Source organism: Centruroides vittatus, unplaced genomic scaffold (assembly GCF_030686945.1).
Source record: "Centruroides vittatus isolate TY-2023 unplaced genomic scaffold, ASM3068694v2 contig_1074, whole genome shotgun sequence".
Classification (NCBI taxonomy): domain Eukaryota; kingdom Metazoa; phylum Arthropoda; class Arachnida; order Scorpiones; family Buthidae; genus Centruroides; species Centruroides vittatus.
This window is the reverse complement of record NW_027120692.1, coordinates 169,031-182,425: the sequence shown is the minus strand read 5'-3', so window position 1 is coordinate 182,425 and position 13,395 is coordinate 169,031. Positions and strand designations below refer to the sequence as shown.

Genomic DNA, 13,395 nt, shown 5'->3' with positions numbered 1-13,395 from the left:
CCAAAACAAATGTTAAAAGTTAAAGTTTGTATTTAAATGTTAATCTATTATTAAGATATTATCTAATGAACTTTTCATTGCTGAGTTAGTTATAAAAAATTTTAAATATAATAAATTATTAGAAGAAAGCTAAGATGTGTTAATTATGTTTTTAAATTATTTTTATAGTTGATGTTACAATTAACATCAATAAAACATTAAAAAATAAATAAAAACTGTATTAAATAACTATTAACTAAAATTGTTTTATATGTAGATTATCTTATGAAAACATAAGTAGAAATAATGAATTTTGTATTGTCATATATATAAATCAAGTTAAAATCGTTGTCATATTAAACTGGACAGATTACATGAATATTTAGCAAATTAAAATTATCTGCCTAGTTAAAAGTCAACTGAAAAAAAAAATGACAACAACAGCATTTCAATTAATATTATGTTATAATCTTTAATAGAAAAAATATAATATCAATTAACATGCAAACTTTGATTTAGTGAATAGGTTCATCAAAAATCCAGAGAATATTCAACTGATCTGAGATTGAGGTATTTGTCGTTGGAAGAATGGTTTAAGCTGAAGAATGGTTCAATTAAATAGTAAATCACAATTTAAAAATGTGATGTACCAGTGTCCAATACATAATAAAAAATTTTCAAAAGTATAAAAATGTCATAAATCAATCAGGGCAAGGCCAAAAGTGAAAAACAACAGAACAAAAAAATTCAGTTGTAAAAATAGTTGAAGAAGTCAAAAATGAATTGAACGTGTTTGTTATGTTACAGACTATATGTAATTGATTACATGAAGCTGATTTTCGTGGCAGAATACCAAGGTGCAAATCTCATTTCTATCATCAATCAGAAAAAGCACATAGAATAAGCAAATGAATATACAGAGAAAAAAGATCAACAGTATTTTATGGCTACACAAAAGTGAATTTAATTTATTTGGCTCAGATGGATGCATTAAAATGTGGAAATCATCTAATGAAGAATATAAACTAGAATGTCTGAAGCCCACTGTAAAATATGGTGGAAGGAATTGGATGGTCTGGGAATGCTTAGAAGCACAAGTGAATTAATTTTATGATCAAACAATGAATCAACACTTCTATAAAGATATTTTTGCCAAAGGAGTACCAAAATCAGTAAAAAACTTGAAGCTGGGTTGTAAATTTATTTTCCAACATGATAATGATCCAAAACATACTGCAAAATCAGTGGATGTATACTTAAAAAGAAAAGAAGGTAAAGTGTTGGAGTGGGTTGCACAATTCCTAGACCATATTGAACATTTATGGACTATATGATAGAAAAAAGTTCAAAATCATGCTCTTACAAATTTTTCAGCTCATTTTTATTTTTAATTGGAGAGTTGGAACAGAATCTCCCAAGAAGAAACTATGATTTTTCACTGATAAAACCAAGCATTATAATGTCAGGCAGTAATTTTAAAAAAATGATGCCCTACAAAATTTTAAAAACTATGATTTTGTTATTTCTTATTTTCTTTTCTTTAATTATAACAAGTAGACAAAGACTATAATTGTAGACAAAAATATTAGGTATATTTCTTTTTTATTGTGGAGGAAAAAAATTATTATTTAGAACTATTACTACATCACCACCTGCCGTAAATAATCGGGCTACCTTTTGGATACAATCGATTAAAAATTATAAATAATTATATTATAATATTAATATTATATTATATTATATTAATAAATAATATAATATAATATTAAATTATAAATAAATTATTTATATTTATTTATAATTTTTAATCGATTGTATCCAAAAGGTAGCCCGATTATTTACGGCAGGTGGTGATGTATTGGCTTAAACATCGTACTAAACCCAATAACATTATCTCTAACTTCGTTAATACATTTAGTTCATTATTTATTTTTGTTAAATTTCAATCATAAGTTTATTCTGTATTGTGTACACAAACAATATATGATCTTTAGTATGGATGGATAATTTTTTGACTTGTATATATACACACACACACACAGTACAGTACAATAGAGTCCTGATTAACCAAGATTTACTTCACCTACTGTATTATCAGAGATGAATTATGGAAGAGTACTTTGTGAAAAAAACATGAATACATAATACAGTACAGTTCATTTCACAAATCTTGGCTGAACAATTCTAGAGCTCTTTTTGAGAAGCATGTAGTTTTAAAAAGAATTTACTACAGTGACTTCTCACAACAAAATAAAATTTAATTGTATCATGAATTTTAACAAAATACAAAAATATTGTTGTAAAATCAATCACTTAGATAAATGGAATATTTTGGTACAAAGTGATTGATTATTCAAGAAATTCTCAATCTGCATTAGCTTGGATAATTAGAATGCTATTGTATTTTTAATCACATTATTTTTATTTGTGTAATTAAAAAGTAATTGTATATGTAAAAAATATTTTTTATTTAATTATGATCAGTATAATGTGATGAATAATCACATAACTATGGAGTGCAACCATTCATAACATGTATTGATATGCAAATTATGAGTGAAGTTAACAATATCATGTGTTAGATGACAGTATCATTCTGTTATCATTGAGTTGTTTGACGTAGAAAACTGGAATGTAGAACAACATACCTTTATGGTAAAGGCCTATTTCAAAAGTAATGATTGTGTAGTTACTACATAGCATATGACTCTTAAACTAAAAACAACAACCCATTAAACAAAGTGTTAATTATAAATACAACATATTAGTTATTTAAATTTTTGCTTATTATGGCATGTCACAGATTGTAAATATCAATATGTAGCCTATATGTGACAGGACCCTAAAAATTCTTTACTTGTCAGAACCAGTAATATCTCGAATAACTGTGCTTATGCTGTCTTAATTTTTAACCATGCCAAGTAGCTTCAATAACTGTGTAATGCCAGGTTGTGCAAACTGGGCAAGGATACAAACGAGTATGAAGTTTTTCTTCATAAACTTGATTATTAAAGCCAAATGAACTGCCAAATTATTGGGCTGTAAGCTTGATGCCACTATTAAAGCAGCTGAAGTAGACAAATCAAGAATACTAGACTGCAAAAGAAGTACTGAAACACATCTTGAAAATGAACTAGAAATCTTCCAGGCTACAGGTGAAAAACACATAACATCCATCTTCTCTTAAATGCATTAAAGGCGATTCCACCCACATCAATTGAATCGGAAAGGGCATTCTAGGTAGCAGGAGTTTTAATTACTAAAATAAGAATCAAATTGAGTGATTGGAGTATTGACCATGTTTGCTTTTTAAAATCTTAATACAAAATATTATTGTAAATTTTTATAATGTGTTTTATTTAAGTAACAAAAATTACCTTCTAACTTAGAAGTTTGATCTAAGTTCATTTTTTCTTTAAATTTTCAACTCAATGCAAAGGCATTTTTTTTGTAAGCAGTTTCCAGCAAATTAATAAATTTTTTCTATTTGTGTAAATTTTTACACAATTCAAAAGTAATTTTTTATGCATATTTTACACAGCATTAATATTATTATTTTGGATGTTGCAGGATGTATTAAGGTTTTACTTAAAAATGAAAAATAATTATAAAACAAATCTTAAAATCGAATGAATATCTTAAAAATAATTAATCATATCCCAGGATCTTCCGGAATCCTAGGAAATGAGAAACCCTAGTGCAGACATGGCAAAGATTGAAACTATCCATACTGCAATCACACAGAGTTTAAGATCTACTTATTGATATGCTGTGGCTTTGCAAATTTCAAATTGATTATTCAAGAGAATCTTGCATCAGGATCTTCATTTCAACCCTTATAAACTGCAAATTGTACAAGAACTTAAGAATTGAGATGTCAATGCATGTGAAAAGTTTTGCACACCCATGCTTTAATTTGCTTTATCAATGACTAAACTACATGGATTCTGAAAATGTCTAATGAAGCTCGTGAAGTGAACTTCATTAGATGAGGTGTAAATTGGAACTAAATGTAATAAATAAATAGCATGTGGCTGCATCCTGTATAATATGATTTATTTAAATGAAAAATATCTGCAGTTATAAATAAAAGCAATATCTTTGAAGCTATAATTTCATAATTTTTAAATTAGTACTGTAAGTTTAAATTTAATATAAAATAGCTAATGATGCTATCTCTTATTTTAAAATTAAAAATAATTTAATTATTTAATATATTAATTTAGAACATCTGGAAGAAAAAATTCCTTTCCTTTTGTGATATGGGAAAGTAGAACTACATAAAAGTGAGATTCATAAATATACATTAGGTTAACTCAATAGTTGCTAGAATCTAAATGACGTACAGTAATTGGCAATGTGCTTGCATATTAAGTAAGAACTGCAGGTTCAATTCTTAGTCTATTAAATGTAAATTACAATAAACTTAAACCATCGGGATGTTTTTAAGCTACATCGTTACTAATTTTTAATTGGTTAATCTCAAAATTTAACTTTTCTAAGTTATATTTTTGCATATTGCCAATGTTACACTTGTATATATAAAATATATCATTTTAAATACTTTATGTATTAATGCTATTCATCATTATCTAATGGAAACCTTAAGTATTTAAATTCTGTTGTAAAATATAAAGGTTTCTAAAAATAGAACCACATTAACAATTCATTAATTTCATAGCTAATTTTATTTAATTTGAGAGATTGCTTAGTTTAAGGAAATCAAACTATGTTCCTCTAATTACAAAGATATTTGGCATTGTATTAATTGGCCATCTTCAACTTAAATAAACCGAATGAAAATTTTTTTTTGTTGCACGTCATTCAATTCATTTATGACAAGAACAATGATAAAAGCATTTATAATTACAGAAATACATTTTATTTTATTAACTAAGCAAAGTCTTTAATTTTGATATCCATTTAACTTATATGTAATACATTTTATTTAATTAGTAAGTTATGAAATTATAAAATCAATTTCAAGACACCTATTTTAATAACACTTATTATTATTAACGAGGTATTAAAAATAAAAAAGTAAAATTTTTTTACTAACAGTCTGTATCTCTAAAAATAAAATATGACATAAATATTTGTAGATCGTATATACAATTTGTATGTAATCATTTATATATCAAGTAAAGAGAAATGTTAAATTATTAAATATTTAAATTTACATTTTTTATTTAATATTATATGTTCATTTAACTGGATAGATTCCTTTTAGAATAAAACACATTTTCTGCAAATATTTATGTTTTTATAATAGAATATTTTAAGGATGCATTATTATTATTATTTTTTTAAAATTTCTATCAAAGAACTTATAAAAACATAAATAAGACTGCATATTCTCAATAATATCAAGAAGGTTAGCAGTTTAAATACATTTTATTCAACACTAACTATTTTAAAAAATTTTCAACATTTTTTAACGTACTGAATAAATTAGAGATATGATTTACGATACTCTGGTTGAGAAACGGTTATTCTATAACAATAATGATAGTTGAAAATGCTATGATAACAGAATTATATATATATATGCATTCTTAACAAATTTTTTCTATTGCTAACTGTTATTCGAAGAATTTTATGATGCGCGATTAAATACAGCAACATCAGATCGTATCAAGGTCAGAATGTTGTTAACCCAACAACGGGAATGCTATGACTACCTGTTTCGACCATTTTATGCAGTAAGAAATAGTTTAAAATTTCGTAATAAACTGTTCTTACAAAGTACTACATTTATTAAAATAACTCACTTCTACATATATTTGAAATAATAACGAATATTAATTATTTTAATAAAACAATTAAATTACGTACATTTTATAAAATAAATCTACGAAAGTTTTTTTTTAATACTAAATACTGTAAAATATTTAAATTCGCCATTATCATCACGCCTTTAAAAATTTAACTTTTTATTAAAAGTATGCGAAGAATGACGCTACCAATTCTGTAATTAATTTGTTAATAACAGAGGAAATTTTCATTTAGTTAAATTTACATCGCTTGATGAATTTTCTACGATTAAACTATGTTTTTAACCGATGTATACGGACTTCGAAAAAATATCGATTTCTTTTCACGAGTAAAATCCAATTAAAGGAAAATAGGGAAAAAGCATGCATTATTTACACAAAAAATTTAATTGAGAAAATGACAATCACCGTTACGGAATATTATATTCATAAATCGCCAATTTATTATAAACTTTGTTAATTCGATTTATAAATTAAGAGTCGTACGATGGGAGAAAGGTCCGACCAAAAAGAGAGCGAGGTTGTCAAGGGTAAAGCAATCCCCCTAAGGTGGAATTCCCTTTCCTTTTTCCTTATGATAAATAAGTCTATTGGTTTGTTGTTGACAGTGTGTGTTACACGCTAGCGGATGATTTGAATTGTGTTCGGAAACGTTGACAGCAAAAAGTGATCCGGCGATGGCCGGACCTGCTACTACGATCTTCATTAATTACATTGAATAAAAAATATGTTTATATATATATATAAACATTAAAATATTGCAAAATATATAACAAAGTATTTTTTAGACATTAGAAAATATATATTAGATAAGTTGTTTTTTAATTTTATAAAATTATAACTTAATTTTGAAGAATTCTGATAATATCAATTGAGGTTGTTTTATTATATAAAATTTAATTCATTATTTAATTTGTTGTAAAAAATTAATCTGGACAATTTTATAATTCAAATTAAACCACATCCAGGAAGGAAGAAAGAAAAAACAAAACTTTAAATTGAATATTCTCAATCAGAAGTATTGTACGTATTAAGTCAAATATCATTGAGTCATATCTGTTTCATTAAAATTTTCTTTCCTAAGATTACTATACTGATAAATTCATTGTATAATTTTAATTAATGATGTATGTCTTCTTCTTGTAAGAATATCCATATCTAATTATGGTTTGTTTAATTTTTTTTGTCATTGTACAGATCTTACACCTTTCAAGGTAATCGAAAACTCGAGTATCAAATATCCATACTCGTGGATAACAGCGAGTTGCCACTCTTCTGTTCTAACGATGTCCAGAGATTATATACAGAACGGAATAAAAATCGCAAACATATTATATGAATATAAATAGTTTAATCTATCCATCTCTGTTATATTGCTTTTGTTTTTTATTGAACATGTTTTATAGCTATTATTTTGAATTCAATTCTACAGACGGTTACAACGACTTTTATAACGTATTTTCTGCATTATAAGCCTCACTCAACTATACGCTCTGAACGCGAATAAAATAAAGCACTTTTATATTCATTCATTCTATTATAAAATGATAAATAATATATTATTATTAAAGTAATATCTTTAAATTATTCAAATACTAACATTTGAACGAAAAGGTTATCAAATTTTGACAGTTGTAAAAAAAGTATTGAAGATGTGGCGAGCGACTATAATGGTTTAGAAAAAGAATTTGGAAAGTTTATCGTAAATATAATTTTATAAATTTGCAAATTTAGTTTTAAAATTAATATAGTTCTAAACTTAACAAATCCGCAGTCGGAATGACAAAATTTATTAATTAAATTTAATTACACAATCTACAGATATGCAATTTAAACTTATTCGAATATAGCACTAAAATCGTGTTCAAATATTTTTAAAAAATTTGAATACATTTTATAGAATCGTATTTATTTTATTTAATTATACATTTCTAAGACGTAATTTATAGCCTATATTGTATTTTTTATAAAATAAATTTAAACTTTGTCGATAAGACGTAAACTATATTTTGCGCGAATGTTATTGACGATTTTGATATTGGAAAAATTGTGTGTGTACAGTTATGAAAATGAAATAAAAAAATTGTCGAACTAAACAAAAAAACCGTCTTGTCTCATACAACAAACGGAGAAGAAAACAAATACAGATGTGTAAATGAAAATTCGGCTAATAAATTTTTCACTTATTGTTAATTAGATCATAATATAAAAAACATTAACAGCTCTTCTTAACTGAAAAAAAGCCAAGATTTAAATAATAAATTTATTTTTTCAATAGTCAGTTTCAAATAGACCGTAAAGAAAACGAATAGAAATTCTATTAAAGATAACCCTTAGGCTGTTTTCACATTCAGGCGATGAAAGATAGGAAAAGCAGTTCGATGTTCAATCAGCTGTTTGCTTGATCATGTTAAGGCGTGTTTAGATAACTCAATTGCACGATTCAATCAAGCTGGATTCAATCAAGCTGAATTAATCAAATTGAACGTGTATTGAAACGTGTACGGTAATTAAATAAAAATGATCATCTAGGCCCGGATTCACAAACGCTTTTTATCATAAGTAACGACGAAATTCCTCGTAAGTTGCCAGATGCAAAGTCTCGTATTCACAACTTTTTATTATGCCGTAAGCTACGACGTTATAAAAAGTCTGGTAAATACTACGATATCGTAGTATTTACCAGTTTTATTAGATATTATCTAATGGCCTTCGTAAGCCGATATACCAGGAATGATGATGTCCGAGTATTTGGCTCTGTCCATAGATAATTGAGTCGATCGTTTTCCTGATGTCTGTCTTAAATATTTCTGATTCTAAACTTTTAAGATGTTATCGAATGCCGAAAAAAATTAACAGAATTCCTCACGGTGGAATTAAAACTGTCTATAGAATGTCGTACGAAAAAATCTCATTCATTATAACTTAACGTTATTATTATTATTTTTTTTAAACTATTAGTTTGCCAATTTCTTTCAAACTTCTTCAATATTTCTGTTAATATAGTTACCAGTATCAAATTTGGAAGATTTCGTTCAACGCTTGGCTCAGTTCAGTTCAGTTCAGTTTTCGGCCGAAGTTATTTTAGGTACTATCATAAATACAGTAGTTTACCTAAGAGTAATCTCTACCCGTTTTAATTCTAACGAAATAAAATATTGTCCTCCTCAGTTATGGCAAGCACTTGACGCAACAAAATCCTAAAAATACGTCACTAACAAACGTCTTCCTATTGGCTCTATTAAAACAGAAGCGGTCTCTAATATCTTAAGACAAAACATAAGACATACTCCTGTTATCAATCGCTTAAGTACCAATACGTTCGTTTTTTTCAATACGAAATATAAACATCTTTAGTTTCCGGTAACTTTACGATATTGGAAAGATACGACGTAGTATCTGACGTAGTACGACGTTCGTGAATCCAGGTCCAAATTGACAACAGAAAGTAGGCACCAAATACTTTCGTTCAATATGATTGATTCAATTTAATTTATCAACGCAATTGAACAGTCTAAATGCACCTTTATATTTGTTCTATGCAGGGGTGGATCTAGGTTTTTTGGGGCCTAGGGCTTATTGAAGTCCAATGGGGACCCATTTTTTGTTTGTTTGTTTAATTATGGCAACGCAACACACGGGCGATCATTTTAAGGAAAACAGGCCCCTATTTAGGCGGAGAAAACCCGAAAACTCCACGTCCGAGCGAGGCGCAAACCCACGACCGAACTTCCAGTGTTCAGGGAACGAAGGCCGCTTGGCTACTGGTGGGCTTCCCCCTTTTTTTGTTAATACAAATAATAATAATTTATAGTAACTATTTTTTATTATACGATAAGTGCTCATTGTTAAAAACAAGTATTAAAAATTTATGATAATAATTCAATTTTTGTGGGCCCTTGACACTTGGGGGCCAGGGCTTAAGCCCTATTAGTACTATGCAGATCCGCCTCTGGTTCTAAGACAAGTCAACCGAAATTGTTGTAATATCTCGCTCCAGTTTCGCATAGCATGATCGAGATCGGGACGTAATCGATTATCACTGCAGTCTTGTTCTCATCATAGGAAATATTTGCTTTTGAATTTTATTTCATTTATATGTTAATTAAAGATGACCCCGAAATTTAATTAACATATTGGAACCAGTGTATTGCATTAATATTCAGTATTTCGTATACCTGAGAAGTAAAAAAAGCACCTGCGTACAAAAATTTCTTTCAGCAGTATTTTAAACTATTAGTAGATACCATTAATCAAATAGTCACGAAAGAAACGATTTAAGTTTTAATATACTTTAATAGAGTAAACACAATTTTAAAAACCACGTAATGGTATTTGGTCAAATGGCTTGCAGCGATATTTTTTTTGAAAATTGAGATCGGTGGTCGATTGGGAATCCGTTGAAAACGGTTTATTCAAAATCATTAATTAAATAGGTTGTGCATACGACATTTCAGAATGATGTAAATTTGCACCAGATTTATTGAAAACAGCTTGTGGATTAATATTGGCTTACAAGATTTATTTATTTATTATTATTAACTGTAATAGCAAAACATAAATAAATAATGAAGAAAAAGACGGAGATCGATAAAAGGTCGATGAATTCTTGAACAGGGTCAACAGTTAAAAAGTTTGGGGATCCTTAGTATAAAATTTAAATCGTTTTTCATGTTGTGAGGCCCACCAGTGGCCAAGCGGTTCCGTTCCCTGAACACCGTAAAATTACTCATTGAAACACATAGGTCTTCGTAATAATTTCTTCAGTACATTCATATAGAATATTGCAAAAAAATTTATTTGACATTAAAATAATATTCAGAATCATATTTACAATAACTTATGATAATAAATGTTTTTATTAAAATATATAACATCGTTTTATTTACAAGAGAATTTTTGCACAGAATAATTAATTAATTAAACTACAATGTGAGAATTCTACATCATAAATTTTTTGTTCAAAAATTGTGCCTAGATTATATTTAAATTATTTGAAATAACTCCTAATTTTCCAGCATTAAAAATTTTCTTATAAATTCATCGAATTTATTTTCAATACTTAATAAAAACCTAAACTTATGAAAATTTTTCTTTTATAAATTGAAACAAACCTAAATTATACATTAAGCCTATATCCGGGAAGTTTTGGCATCCGAAACAGGTATTATCAGACTTTTTCCTCACCCTAATATTTTAAATCACAAAGTCAATCTAACTTCCGTTTGATAAGAAATCAATCACTGTTTACAAAAAAAGTACATTTATTAGCAGAAACTTACTTTTTTCTCAGTGATGTGTACATGTTACAGTCAAAACCCGTTTTTAGTTAGAACGCGTTTTAACTAGTTAAAACTAGTTTATACTGGGTGTCTTTGTTAAAGTTTTGTCTAGTTAAAACTAGTTTTAACTCAAATTCATTTTTGACTAGCAACAAATTCTAGTTATAACAAAGATATCCAGTATAAACTAGTTTCAACTAGTTAAAACGCGTTCTAACTAAAAACGGGTTTTGACTAACATATATAATATGTAGGAAGATATTTAACTTTCATTTGTAAAAAATAAAGTACATACTTTTTGAAACAAAATAAGAATTTTAAAACTATTTTTGCTGTATGTAAACAAATATAGAATATCTATATCATCTCTATAAAACATATATTGAAAGAATTTTCTCAAAAAATAGCGTTTCAAAAGTGGAGTTGGTTGAAAGAATTTTATTTTAACATCTTTCAAAGGAGCAAAACGACAGTTGAGTATCATTTATTAATGTCCGTATCCACAACCAAGAATTAGAGTTAGAAATTTACTAATAAGCCTTCACGTATTGAGAGTAAAGTAAATGATAATTGGTTAATTTCTAACTGTTGATCCTTGATTATGAAAACGGCAGAATGTGGAAATTCAAGCAATCACTAGAGAAATAAATTTTTATTCTTCGCAAAATAGGAGAACGATTGTACCTAACTCCAATAGATTATTATTATTTAAAAAAAATAATCATTTCTTATATTTTGCACATCAGGAAAATGTTTTATCCTGATGTGCAAATAAACAAATCAACAATTATAGGAAATGCAATTTTATCATTTAGTTGTATTAATGTTTATAGTTATAACTACATATTAATATTAAACAAAAAATAATTTAAAAAGCAGCTAAGAGTTTTTTCTGAGTCACGTTTTTTTCACCTAGTGCATTTTAATAAAACTATGAATAATTTCTGCAACTGTACAGTCAAAAGCTAATTTACAATCGACCCTCCGTATCCGCGGATCGAAAATATTCGAAAAAAATTCCGAAGCAAAACTTGAATTTGCTTGTACAGTAGAGCATCGTTATCCGACTTAATTGGGGACTGGGGTTGGTCGGATAACTGAAAAGTATGAAAAAAACATTATTAGTATAGTGTATTAGGCCTGGTTTAAATACTAGCTTCCCTTCCATGGTCGAGCCAGTGCTGCCAATGCAAAAACTTAACAAAAATATTGAAGTAGCCAAGACCTAACCAAATATTGTAGCGCCACATCACTAGCAGACATTTGAATTTGCCGACTAGAACGCGGTCGGGTAACCGATAAGTCCGTTAATCGGGGGTCGGATAATCGATGCTCTACTGTATTTTAAATATTCTGTGTTTTATTCTATGTATTCTCTTTCAGACCATTAAACGAAGTCCGTTAGCTAAGCCCGAAATGGTCACATCTGTAATGAACGTATACAGGCTTTCTCGCTCATGTTATTATTTCCTAAACATACAGAGTAACAACTATTTACATTGTATTAGGTATTATAAATAATCTAGAAATGACAAAGTTTACGGCAAGACGCGCAAATACTATTTCATTATATTAAGGATTTGAATATCTGCGGGAGGTCCTGGAACTAATCCCGCGGATATGGAGGAATTGTAATTAATGGATTATTAAATTTCTACTCATTGAACAAAACCTAAACGATTCTCGCTAATAAAAAAACTTTTTAAAACACTTACGGCAAGTTTCAAAAACATTTGCATCAGGCACGAAATTCTTACTGAAAACTGATGAACGATATAATTTAAACAACCAGTAGAGACACAAATCAGTATAATTATAATAAATAATGTAAAATATTACTGCTAATATTAATAAATAAATAAGTATAACTACGTTTTTTTTTAAAATGACAACTTTAATTATTTCATTTGAAAATATTCTCACTTTGTTATACTTTCTCCTTTTACAAATGGATTTTTTAAAGATAATTAGTATACAAATATAAAAAATGAAAACAAGTAAAACGGCGAAGCCATTTTTGGGACGAGACTATGTCTCGGAGAGCGCTAGCAACGCATGCCAAAATCTCAACCTCGCGCGTGGTTGTAGAAACAGTCTCAGTATTTCGTATTTTCTTTTGACCCGGTTCTCGGTCCCGACTGGTTTATTTTATGGACAAGTCTGGTTTATTTTATGTGCGCATGATTTGGGCAACAAATACTCTGTGCGAAATTGCAACTCCTGACATGTCCTCCTTCATACCTCTAAGGTGTGCAGCCGTTGACAGCAGCGTGCTTTTAGAGACGAGACTATGTCTCGTCTCTAAAATCACGCTGCTAATTAACAGTTTATGAAATTTATAATTTAATAATTTACCAAGT

The 13,395-nt window shown here is 28.0% G+C and overlaps 1 protein-coding gene across 2 annotated transcripts in view; it reads right to left on the bottom strand.

Moving 5' to 3' along the window:
• Positions 1 to 13,395, bottom strand: part of LOC136973241 (mitogen-activated protein kinase kinase kinase 11-like) — a 78,245-nt gene that overhangs the window by 30,662 nt on the left and 34,188 nt on the right. The window lies entirely within an intron of this gene.